The sequence below is a fragment of the Chaetodon auriga genome, chromosome 22 (assembly GCF_051107435.1).
Source record: "Chaetodon auriga isolate fChaAug3 chromosome 22, fChaAug3.hap1, whole genome shotgun sequence".
In the NCBI taxonomy this organism is placed as follows: Eukaryota; Metazoa; Chordata; class Actinopteri; order Chaetodontiformes; family Chaetodontidae; genus Chaetodon; species Chaetodon auriga.
Window position 1 is genome coordinate 16,579,420 of NC_135095.1, and position 12,422 is coordinate 16,591,841.

Sequence of the window (12,422 nt, forward strand, 5' to 3'; positions counted from 1 at the left end):
ATTTGTAGAAGTCCCAGGGATCCAGAGAATAAGTCTGTTCATTAACGACTGTTATGAAAGTGGGGAAAATAATACGAGACCCTTCTTGATAATGACTTCTCTCAGTCTGAAGAGGCTTCTGAACCATAGCTTAGTTTTTGCCTCAGTTTTTCCACATATTTCCAGTTTGTGGAGATGGAGAAGGAGACAAACTCTCTCTCTCTCGTTCTATTGTCATCATCTTTCCTGCGACTCACAGGAGGGAACTTCTAAATGGATGCCACTTTATTCAGTCTAATGGCTCTTTTAGGGACTTTAATGGCTCTTCTATGAAGATCTTGGGAAGCACTACTGCAGACTGCTGCAGAGTATAATAAATAACTTTCCTATGTGTGGTCTTGATTATCCACTGTATCAAATGTGCTTAAATAGAGCTGCACCCGTCTTACTTCAGCTGAGGGCTTATTTTTGTGGCCTTGTATTAGTTATGATTCACAATCACGCTACGGCCAGAAGTTACTAGTCCTGCTGTTCACTAAAACACAGCAACAAATCAAAAGCACAGTTTGTTAAAATCTCAGCTAGCTGGTACACTGCACAGCAGCAGCTCAGACTGTAGAGAAAAGAAGAAATTATAACGATAACAACAAAATAGGACAATATGTACAGAACAATATATACAACTAATAACACTAAGAGTCATGCAGACAACTCTGTGATGCTGTACTTAGCATGCCACCATGCTGACACGTTCTCAGTGCTAACAGGCTGATGTTGAGCAGGTATGATTTATCATGCCGCCTCGTCATGCTAACATTTGATAATCAGCACAAAACACAAGCAGCTGATGCTTGTAGGAATTTGATCTGGCAGATTCTAAACCATTAATCAACCAAATATGGACAAACTGAACCTCATGAAGGAAAAATCAGGGATCACTAAAGTCATTAGTGTTTATTGTTTGGGGACCATGGAGATCCGTTCCAAATTTAATGGCAATCCATCCAATAGTGGTTGTCGAGATATGTCACATTGGTGGACCAACAGACAGATACAGACTGACTTTTTGACTTTTTTGTGACCTGCAGGACAGAAACTTTCTGGGTAAAATATTTAACGGTGAAGGTGAAATATCTGCAGCGTCATGGCTATAGAAAGCCGTGAGTTTGCAGCTGAAGCTCAGGCAGCACAAGAAAAGTCATATTTAGAAATTCCAGGCTCAACTACAGCATTTCTCAGGGACACTTATTATTCTTTATTACCCTTTGAAAATCTGCCAAACTAGAGCCAATTCCTTCACCCACTCTCATCCTTGGCCGCACTGTGTGCCTTTTTCTAAATCAGAAAGAAGTGGCAGCGTAGTCATGGCCGGTCAGCAGACTCAAAATAACACCCAGCAGAAAAGATCTTCAGAAAACATCTTTTGAAGCCTCTGCATTCGAGGAATTAGAGGCCGCTTTTTCACTCCAAAATAAAATAATACCTCAACCTTCTCCCCCTGCACACGCTGTCAAGCTGCCTGCTAACTCAAAACACCAAGCTTCATCACACCTCACTTAACTCTTACAACCACCTTACTGAAAGTTACCAGCTACTTCTCTCAATCGTAAGTGGAGTACTTCACTAATTACTGCATATTAAAGTAATTAGTTACTGGGCAAAGTAACTATTGTGTTACTTGTAAATGTCTGCTTCAACTGTCTTATCAATGCACACATGTATTATTTCGCTGTTGGTGTGGCACAGTGATTACATCGTTTTACCCATGATCACTGTAGTAATACGAGGTATTAATACTCCAAACCACCAGAGGGCAGCAACAACTAGTGTTCCTACACCTGTATCCTCTTGGTCAGACAGCAGGATTTGGTAGAAGAAGATCAAAACAATGCTGAGATGTACATGTTAACCAAGTTCTACTACAGTAGTTAATAAATAATAATTGTAAATTTATTCAGTTTATATAACAAATGTTACAGTTACCGCTCACACTGCCTGAACTGCTTCCTGCCGCGGTGAGGTCGGCCGACGTTAGATCACAAACTGGAGAATCCAGGAAACAGACTGCGCTTGTCTACTATAATCTGCAGCCGTCCGCTGTTTTCCCAGAAGACCAAAGTCCATTTAAATGTTAAGCACCTTTAACTGTGTTGTTTCATTTGAAAAAGTGAGCGGATTCATTTGTAGTTAGCACCAAACGAAGCAGAATGGCACTTGACGCTCGAGCGTGGAAGTGCCTTCTTACATTAAGTGATTGATGAGTCGATGATAAACTGGCTGTGTGCGAAGCCTCTCGATGACAGAAGTTCAGTAAAATACAACAGCTATTGAGCCATTTTTTGAAACATTTGTCTCCAAAGAGTCTTTTTTCTGGAAACACTGAGGTGAGAACGAAGAGCAGCCTGTTCAATTCACCGCCTTATTACCCCAAAACTTCCATTAGCCTTCTGGGCCCCGTCCAAAACACTCAATTAGTGAGTCTGCATTATCTCTCGGCAGCGCCGCTGTAAAGGCAGAGTGTGTGGTGTAATGTCCGTCTTACTGCAGGAGGACTTCAGTGTAAAGTGGATGTCGAACACGGATAACTTCAGCTCGTCCCTCAGCCTCTCTGGCATTCGAGGAGCTGAGAGAGGCTCGAGTATCCTCGCTCTCACATGTCAGGCTGATGGGTAATAATTATTAATGAAGAACATCTGCCTGTGGGGGCTGAGCCTCTCCGAGGGGGTGTCGCACGCTCCGACGCTGACACCAGCCGGCGCGGTCGCGGGCTCGAGTCCGCCTCATCGGAAATGCAATACATCCAATAGACTTTAATTAGAATCCAGCACTCGGCTGCGCGTCAACATGGCAACGGCATGATCGAACGTCCACGTGGACAGGAGACACGAACGGAGGCCGCCGACCTCACGCATGAGCAGAAAACAAAGCAACTCCTGCTTATTCCCCAACAACAGCAAGTTAAAGTCGAGAGTCCTCAGCCAATGTTTGCGTCCATGTGGAGAAAGCCTCTTAAGGACGTGACAGGAAGCAGCACGTTTCCTCGTCTGACGCCGTGCAATCACTTCAGCCGGACCGCTGCTTTATTTTCTGGCAGTTTTAAATCTGTAAACCTGAAAGCAGAGTTTGTTTGGGTCTTTCTTTAAGTGAATCTTTGGCTTCTTCCATTTCCTGCCGTTAGCCAAGTCTCCACATCATGCATTCACAGCTGGCAAGTAAACCGCTGAGATCTTCCTCCGCCGTCCGTCTTTTCTCTTCCTCTCTTCCTTTACAAATGGTGTCAATGGATTATGGAGGACAAGAGAACACAGAGCAATGCTCTGGAAAATCAAGGTGAATAACAAGTCCAAGAATGCAGCGTCGATGCTTCGCCCAGAGTCACGGAGGAAGCAAACAGAAGAACATGTTTACAGCTGGAGACGGACTCTTTGACGCTCAGGAATGATGAGCGACGTGCAGCAGGAACTTTAACACACACATACAATACAGTCATGTTAGACAGTCACATTTTCTCTTAACCTTCTGAACAATGGACACTTTCTGGGTGTTTTTCTTTGCTCCTGTCACATTTTTTTACTCACTGTGGGCTCATTTTTCACTGCAATATATGGAAACAGCACAATCACGTGGAGGGAACTCAATGTCAAAAAGGAATCTACATCACCTTTCCAAGTGCCCAAACTGTTACCAACATCTGAGGGGGGGGGCTGTTCAAGGCTTCCCAGTTGTGCTGAGGTGTGCAGTATTTCTGTGTTTTTTACAGGATCTGGTTCATGCAAATGTTTATTTTTGGAATGAGATGCAGAACAAGGTGATCCCGATGAAATGTCACGATTTTAAGGATATACTTGGTTAGTTTTCCTCACAGAAATGTCTACATTTTAACAGTGTCTGACACGTTGTGGGGTTCAGAGTGTGTTTGTGGACACAAACAGAAGATGTTTCACCGTAAACTCATTGGAGGGCTTTATGAATTCACAGGAACAAGAGGAAAAGGGACGAAACCGCAGGAAAATAACAGCTAATGGCGACCCAGCTGAGCTAGCGGCTACGTTAGCTTCGGCTAATGTCTGTCAGATGCAGCTTTTGTTTGGGGAGAGTAAACAAAGACTGCAAAAACACTCCAGCTGTCAAATTCAGACAAATAAATCAAGGTGAAAATGTGCTTTGCACTCAGGCTGAACACACCTGCACGGCTGTAGCTCAGCCAGGATGTTTCAAGTCGCAATGTTTACGACGTTCGCCATCTTTTCTCGTTGGCATTTCTGATTTGTTTGGTGGTGATAGTAGAGAGAGAGAGTGGATAACATGCAGTAAAAGGCCCACGCAGCAATAAAAACACAGTCTACAGTCATTTGAAACTACAGTTTTGCACATCCTACAGTTTGAAACCGTTGATTTTGCTTTAACACAGGCGTCTTTTGAGCCTGAAATGACCAAATGAGACGTCAGCGACTCCAGGACTGCAAACTGAGAAAGACCCCCAGTGTCTGAGTGATTTAGCCCAGAAAATGTGCTTTTCCATCTTCCTTTTGAAAACTACTCAATACTCAATAGGCCTTTTGAAAAATACTGAAGTTATTCGTCAAGCAGCTCTTTAATCTTTGCGACACTGTGCTGCTATGAGCGAGTGGGATCCTGTGGCAGGTATTGAGGGACATTAAACCATTATACAATAATGAATCCAGCCTCGCGTAATTACTGCAGCATGCAGCAACAGCCTACAACATTTTCCAGCATGTGTCTTTTGTTGGAGATGAAGAAGTGTGTGTGGTGTGTGTCTGGAGGATTGTGAGGGGGCTGTTTGTGTCAGCATGCCCCCGCTGTCCTCCGAAAGGTGCTGCGAGACAGATAAGGAAAATGGCCGCACCCTGTTCCAGTGACTGAATGAGCCAGCCTCATCTTTAAAGCCAAGTCAACAATTTCTTTTTTATTTTTGAAGCCGCGGGCGCCTGCGAGGTGGACACACAGGCGGCCAGAGAGGCGCAGAGGACAGAATGACAGCAGGAACCTTTTCCAGCAACTGGTCTGCTTTGACGTGTCCATTAGTGGACAGTGAAAAGGACACGAGGGCGTGCTGTAATGCAGCCTCATGGTTAAAATGCATCACCCTGTTTACTGACCGGATGCTGTCTTTCTTGGGCTTTTATCAACTTAAGGGAAAATAATTCTGAGTGACTAATTCTGCTCCTTTCTTCCTCTTCTATCACCGCGCTGAGAAGTGGGTCAGACTGTATGAGATTAGGAAAGATGATGCACGGCGAAGCAGGAGGAGTATTTCAACTCTAATATAATGAAAAATGAGAATAGCACGGACGGTCTCGAGATGAAATGTAACACCTCCCTGTGAATCTCCTCGGCCCGCGAGTGCGAAGCTAACCCATTATCTCATATTCACATGGCGAGTGTGGGATAATGGAGCAGGGACGATGGGAAGGTGGTGTGAGTCACAGCTTTAAAAATGGGTGACGTGAGTGAAGTCTCGTTGAAATGTAGGTTGTTAAGAATGAATGTGAAAGATATGCTTTTTAATAACAACCCATCATGAGAATAATGCTCGTTTGTGGTCACAAAAAGCAAAAGCTCGCTCGCTCGCACACCAACCGAAATCACTGCTCGACAGGTATTCAATCAGCAAAAAAAGAGAAATAACATCCCATCGCTGTGCAATCTTCTGTACCCTTTCAAAGCGGTGCACAGCTCCTGCAGCTTTGCATCCAGAGAGGGATTCCTCAATTTGTGGAACCCACTCAACCCTGAAGAAGCAGCACTCTTCCTCTCTGCCTATGCACAGTAGAATACACGATGACTCATTTTTCAAGCTGGTTATTGTCAGCACAGGAAAGCACAGAGCGAGTGAGGCCTGACTGTCTGAAGCACACAGCCGTGATAAACACCAACACATCGCCGACGTACGACTCAGCCCGACAATTATGCTTCATGTTTTCGAAGGGGAAGCGGACAAACTGACGATTGTGGCTAAAAGCTGCGATGTTTTCGGTTTTCCTCCTGGTTGAATTGGTGCAGCAGTTTAATACGACGGCAAACTCTCCAGAAATACAACCGAGGGTCTGCTGCAGACCTGCTGTATCTGTTTACAGCCAAACAGACTCACGCTGTCCGTCAACTGCAAACACAATCAGGCTTCATTCTGCACGCAGCAGCTGGTTAGCTTCCTCGCTCGCTGCCATTTACATGCTGCATCATTTCCTGTGAATCCCTCAGGAGCGTGAAGGAAAGCTGAATGCAGGGCAGGGATGGCGGACCCCGCCACGAACAGTGAAAACGACTTTAAACAGTTAAAAATGCCAACCATAAAGAGCCGTCGATGCAGTTTATTTCAGCTCCAATCCAACAACTCCATCTGCTGATAGGATGCCAGCTCTTTGATCTTTATTATTGTTATTATTTATTATTATTATTACTGTTCTTGTTGTTATGTTCAAGGTTACATGGGGCTGGAAAAAAGGAGAAAAAAATATATAAAAATGCATTAAATTTAACTGTATTCCAAAGCAGTTTACCTGAACTGGAGGTTAAGTGGGCTTCACATTAAAACAGGTGTAGGAGTGCTAATTGCCATGGCAACCCCTTTAATGTTTTGAAAAACAAATCCAGTACACAGCAAAGCATCATCAGTGGCGAGTTAGTAGATCTCAGGGCGCGAGTTAAAAGGCAATAAGAGAGTTTCAAAGAGTGCAGCGGCAGACTGACGGCTACAGATTTCAGAGCGAACGCCTGAAATAAAAGAGAAATAATCAAAAAACTCCATCAGATAAGTCAACTTTCAGCAGACTGGATCTGATACTGCATCAGATCACAAATAGATCAAATGTGGGGTTTGATTTCATGAAAATCTGAAGGATTATAGCTTTAAAAAGTGCTCTGAATGGTTGCCATCCTCTGTGGTGGCGGCACGCCCAGCTTCAGGACTGGAGGGCCCCATTGTTAGAGGCCTGCACTGTATTACATTACAGCGTTTATTTGCCCAGCGGCTGCTCCCTGACCCACGGGGCAGCGCCGACAGACAAACGGCCTTTCTCCATCACACCTGGTCACAATATGTCAGCCCGGCGCCTATAGATCCTATACGCCGCACGAGAAGGATAACAGAAGAAAACACCCACAGCTCCAACTGCCCAAACCTGCCACCGGCGTTTTCTCTCCCGGCTCGGACAAAGACGTGAAACACGAGCGCATCAGGTGAGCGGCGAGATCACGGCGACCTCAGAAATAAAAGACTTATTTTTCCACCTCAAGAGAATGAAATTATGGACATAGTGATGAATGTTGCTGTTTAGCAGCCTCTTCTATTATCCATTAATTACCAAACAGGTCGGGTGTGAAATTGCCCTCACAGCCGACTACGTGTGGCCACTTCACTTTCAAGTGATCTTGTTTATCGTTCAGATATTGAGCTAATAGCCTAAAATGGATTCCAATTTAAACACTCTAAATACGTTGATCCCGAGCAGGTTTTAATGCTTTATGCAGGGACCCGCCGTCAAACACCTGCTTCCTGTCACCTGTTTGATCCGGATCGCTGCTGTGACATCAGAGGCGGTGCGTGTGGCGTCTCTTTTATTAACCTATATCATTTCCACATTATTCCTCATTATGAACATCAGCGTAATTACTGTAACCAGACTGCCGTGGAGATGACTGACAGCCTCTATCAGCCTCCTCTCTGCATCATACACTGAATGCCACAGGCGCCACCTTCACATACACTGACATCTATTTATTCCCAAATGTTGGCAGGAACCTGGAACACATGAAAACAGGAAAGCTGGAGTCTCTGTTCTGGTCTTACTATCAGCACTAAGACGAGCCAGAGCTTCTGGCCTTTGTGACAGGCTGCTCTCACAAACACCGTGAACCTGGAGTCAGATTGACGTGTGCTTTTAACATGTGTACAGGAAATGCTCAGAGTGCGTTAGCAGCTAAACAGCCGTGACACCGCGTGAAAAGAGCGTGAACCGTAAACAGTCTGATCGCTGACATTAACGAGATAAAATTAAAAACTGCAGTCTGTAGAGTGTGTGTGAGGGCAGTTTGACTCCAGCGCAGGAAAAAGTGAAATCTACATCACTTTATGTCAGATTTAATTTTGAAGCACCTCAGCTTTGAGAGCAAGGCCGTAATTTCCATTTCAGTTTGAAACGAATGTCTCTGTAAACAACGTCCTCCAACGGTCCAGCTGCCAAACTCCAGATGAGTAAAGAGAGCAGCTGATAAAAGTTTCATGATGCTCATCTAATTCAATTCTCAATTACTGCAAAACACTTTGAGCTTTAAGCTTAACAAGCAGCACAGAGTGCTCCTGGACATTTTTGCCCCAGGTTTCGCCTCCCAGGACACCTACAGCTTTCTGCCCTTCCCTCTGATTGGTGGAGTACAAGCCTGGAAAATAAGCTGCAATCTCCTCTGCACGTCCTCCAAAAAGTCTAATCTGTGTTTTATTTACAGTAAATTTTCCACTGGAAGGACGCCTGAACATGAGCTGTAAATACAGCAATAAAGAATACAATGCAAATACCACATTTCTCTACAAATACTGCAAGAATCAGGTTTTCTATGAGTGCAAAGTAAATGTGATTGTAGTGGAGTTAGTGCATTAATATTACAGCAATTTACACAACATCTACGTAGAAATACTTATGACACTACCATTGATGTGCAAAGCATGAAAGCCAATTTCATGATATCATGTTGTTTGCTGCATTATTGCGCACACACACACTCACACTCACACACAGAAAACATCTTCCATTCAGGTGAAGAAGTTCAGCACTGAGTTACATTAAACGATGCTGAATCTGATTTGCTAACAAATGAAGCAGCAGAACATTTTCAGTCCAAATAAGGCAAAATTCAGCAACTTTTCACCGGTGAAATGTTTTCCGAGGCACAAACTGAACTCGTCTTTGAGCTGAAAAGAAAAGCTGAGACGGGGGAAGCTGCCGGTGGATGTAAATGTCATCGATAAGGCCGACGTCCACCTGAAATCTCGGGGTAATTGCGGCTGAATGCACACTTGTCATCACGGCGCATTAGCAGATCAATGGAAGTCCTCTCGTTCTTTGGAGCCAGAAAACGGTCAGATTGTGTTATTTTATTTATAGCGACGACATACATTTTCTTTCATAACGTTGTTATTTTCTAAATAATTCAGCGCGCCTCTCCTCTGGTGCTTTCTGTGTTGTTTTCTTTGTCGAGAGTCATTGAAATTTATTTGGAAAACATTAGATTTTCTCTCAGACCTCGCCGTCTACTGCCACTATGGGGGCTAAGGCAAGGACAAATTTCTACATAAAAAGAGACAACCACACTACATCTGTCTGCGATAAGCACTGGAATTTATTTCTCCACAGCGTCCTTGTTGAGAAATTGTCGTCTTGTATCTCATCTGTGCTGCTGTGACTCAGAGGTGCCAGAGCTGATGGAGGACAAAACTCCTGCAGCAGTCTCAAGGAATAATCTGCAAAGTCGCCTAAAAAGGAAACTTTTTGAGTGGTCCACTTCCTGCATGTGGATGCTTCAGTTTGGCCTGCACTTTGTTAATTATCTGTTCTGTTAATGACTTGTTTTATTTGTTGCTCCACGTCGCTGCATGCAGCATGCTCAGCAAATGCATGCTGCATTGAATAAAGGTTAAACATTAACTTTATTAAATCCAACCAAATGCACACAGTCAGACTTATCTTCTATCTTCGTCACCTTTAAAAAAAGAGTTAAGAATGTCCTAAAACAGCTGTGCACTGTAACATATCACACAAACAGGAGTAAATAGTGCATTTGTTGGGAGATTAGTACACATCTGCTGCTCGGATGAGGATTTCCGGTGTATATGGGATCGATTTGAAAAGAAACTGCTGTTTCTGTGTTCATGGTAAGGAAAGAACATGTCTGTCTGTGCTGCAGTGAGGCTCACTGATGTGTTTTTAATAGTTTTTGGACAACAATCAAGCTCCATGACTCAGAGGAAGACGACATGTCATTGTTTGGGTCTTTTGATGGGATTTATTGGCATTAAGTTAAATACAGACTATCACCAGGCTTATCCTTAAAATGCACGCATACATCTGAGAGGCTCATCACACTTCAGGTTGATTCACCTGTTTCTGATAAACAAGCTAAAGTCTGTCTGAAATGAGACGAAAAAGTTCTGTCAGATCTGCTCCTTTGAGTTTCCAGCGAAGGCAGATGGTAGAACATGCTAAAAGCAGCACCCTTAATGCAATCATCATACACTTGATAAGCAGATTCACACTCAGGTTATTCAGTGATTTGTACACTGTAGATCAATCTGTTCACATGACACAACATGAGGCGGAAATCAGGCCATGGAATCCGCTGAAATCCACAAAGTGACTGCGAGCATTTGGCATCAAACGTGTTACGAGCCACATGTCAACCTCTGGCAGCGTTCGAGTGGCCGACCCCGGAGGTGAGGAAGCCCAGCTGAGGCAGCGGCGGCGCAGGGAGTCAAACACACGGTGCATTAAACAGGAATCAAGCAGCAGCCTGTGCTGCTTTTTCTGCCTTCTGATCCGAGCGAGCGGCGTTCTGTTCACGCATGCTAATGATGCTTTCAAAGAGTGAGCGGTTAGCACAGCGCATAGCCGCAAAATCCCAGTATACGTGTCCTTTACCACACCAAGCAGCACACAGATGATAGCTGGTGAACATAGTGGAACATTTAGGTGCTTAAGAGTCAGATACTTCCCTCAGTTACAGCAGAACAAGCCCAGTGGACACAAAGTCAGTTACCGCAAAGTGCATTTTTCCTACAAGTTTCCACTTCCACCTCTGATGCTAACTATCCAGCTCTTATTGCATTTATTCCAAACACACTGTAATGCTAAATGCTACAAATAAATGCTTTACATCCTCTCTGGTCCAGATGTTTTTCATACCTAAACTACATATGTCATCCTCATGAGGTTAATGCTGTGAAACAGTTGCAGCTAACGTTGATTTAGGCATCAAAGCTGCTTGGTTAGCTTTAGGAAAAGGTCATGGTTTGGGTTAAAATGCCACTGTTACACACAAGATGTAACATTCAAGAACTCGTCTTGTCGACTTGCACAGACGACCTCCTGGTGAGGTCTGGCTGATATTTTCCTGAGTACAGACTGTGAGACGATGTAAGGACAGAGTGTGTCACAAACAAGCTGAATCACAACTGTGACGCAGCAACTGGTGCTTAAACGGATGAAGCACGGTGGATTTCTTGATTGAAACCCACACAGGCACAGAGAGAGAGCATGCAAAGCCCAGACAGAAGGGTTCTGCCCCGGCCGGGAATCGAACCCTGTACCGCCGTGCTGACCACTGAGCCGCCGTGCTGCTCTAAGGGGTCACAGCAAACATTCATCCAGGACAGACGTGCACGGACACAAACACGTAGCCACACACAACGCAGCTGTCCGGGGGGGACAGGATGATCTAATATGTGACTGTGCAGAGGACGAGGACAGGGGTGGAGGGAGCGGGGTATCGGAGCTAAAGGTGGAGCCCTCCCTTTCAAGCGGAGGTTAAAAGCCTGCGAGGCGGTGACCTTGGATTCAAATGTCCCCGGGCGGGCCTCATAAACAGGTGTTAGAACAGCTGTATGGAACGCTTCCTGGCTGCAGTGTGTCAGAGGGTGAGGGGAGGGGGAGAGATGGATGAGGAGAGGGGGAGCGGTGGGACGGCCTCAGACCACCGTGACAGCCCTCAGGGACGGGGAGTGTGCATTCCTTCACACTAATGGGACTATTTGGCAAATAGTTATGGAAATAAGTCCTCCAGCAGATCAGTTTTAATTTGCATAACAATTACTGCTGCATTTATAATAAGCATAGCGGCGTGGCGTTCATCAAACATTAGTGTCTGAGAGCTAATAACTGTAGCCTTAAGTTGCTAATGCTTTATTTTAATATTTAATAGATTTAAATTTGACTATTTTAATGCTGTTCAATCTTCAGCAGGGCAGGAACAGTTCAAAAACAGCATTGAAACAGATGGCTCACCTAAACTCTGCAGTCTAAGTGCAGATTATTAATAAAACTGCGCTAAGCTAACAGCTGCTAGCAGTTCCTGTCCTGAAGGAGGGAGGTTTTATCTCAGGACTTAGACTACAGGTAATGACAGCTGCTGGTATTTGATCTTTATAAAAAGCAAACAGCTCAACAAACAAAAATGTGACTTAAAAACTGCTTCCAGGTGATCAAATTGTGTTTTTTTAATGTGAATAAAATGCATGAGGGTCTATGATCTCCTTATGTGCACACAGGAGTGTGATGCGGCTGAAAAACAGAGCTCAATATTAACTGAATCAGCTCTTTGTTTGCACACATTAAAAGTCAGAGGGAGAAATTAAGAGTCATTCGGAGACTCTGTGAGTGTCAAAGGTCTCAACAGCAACTTGAAAATACTCCTCCATGTTTTTCTGCTCCAGA

General features: G+C 44.4%; 1 protein-coding gene across 2 annotated transcripts in view; it reads right to left on the reverse strand.

Moving 5' to 3' along the window:
- The window catches only part of LOC143315180 (ankyrin repeat- and BTB/POZ domain-containing protein 3-A), a 162,591-nt gene that overhangs the window by 41,769 nt on the left and 108,400 nt on the right, over positions 1-12,422 (reverse strand). The window lies entirely within an intron of this gene.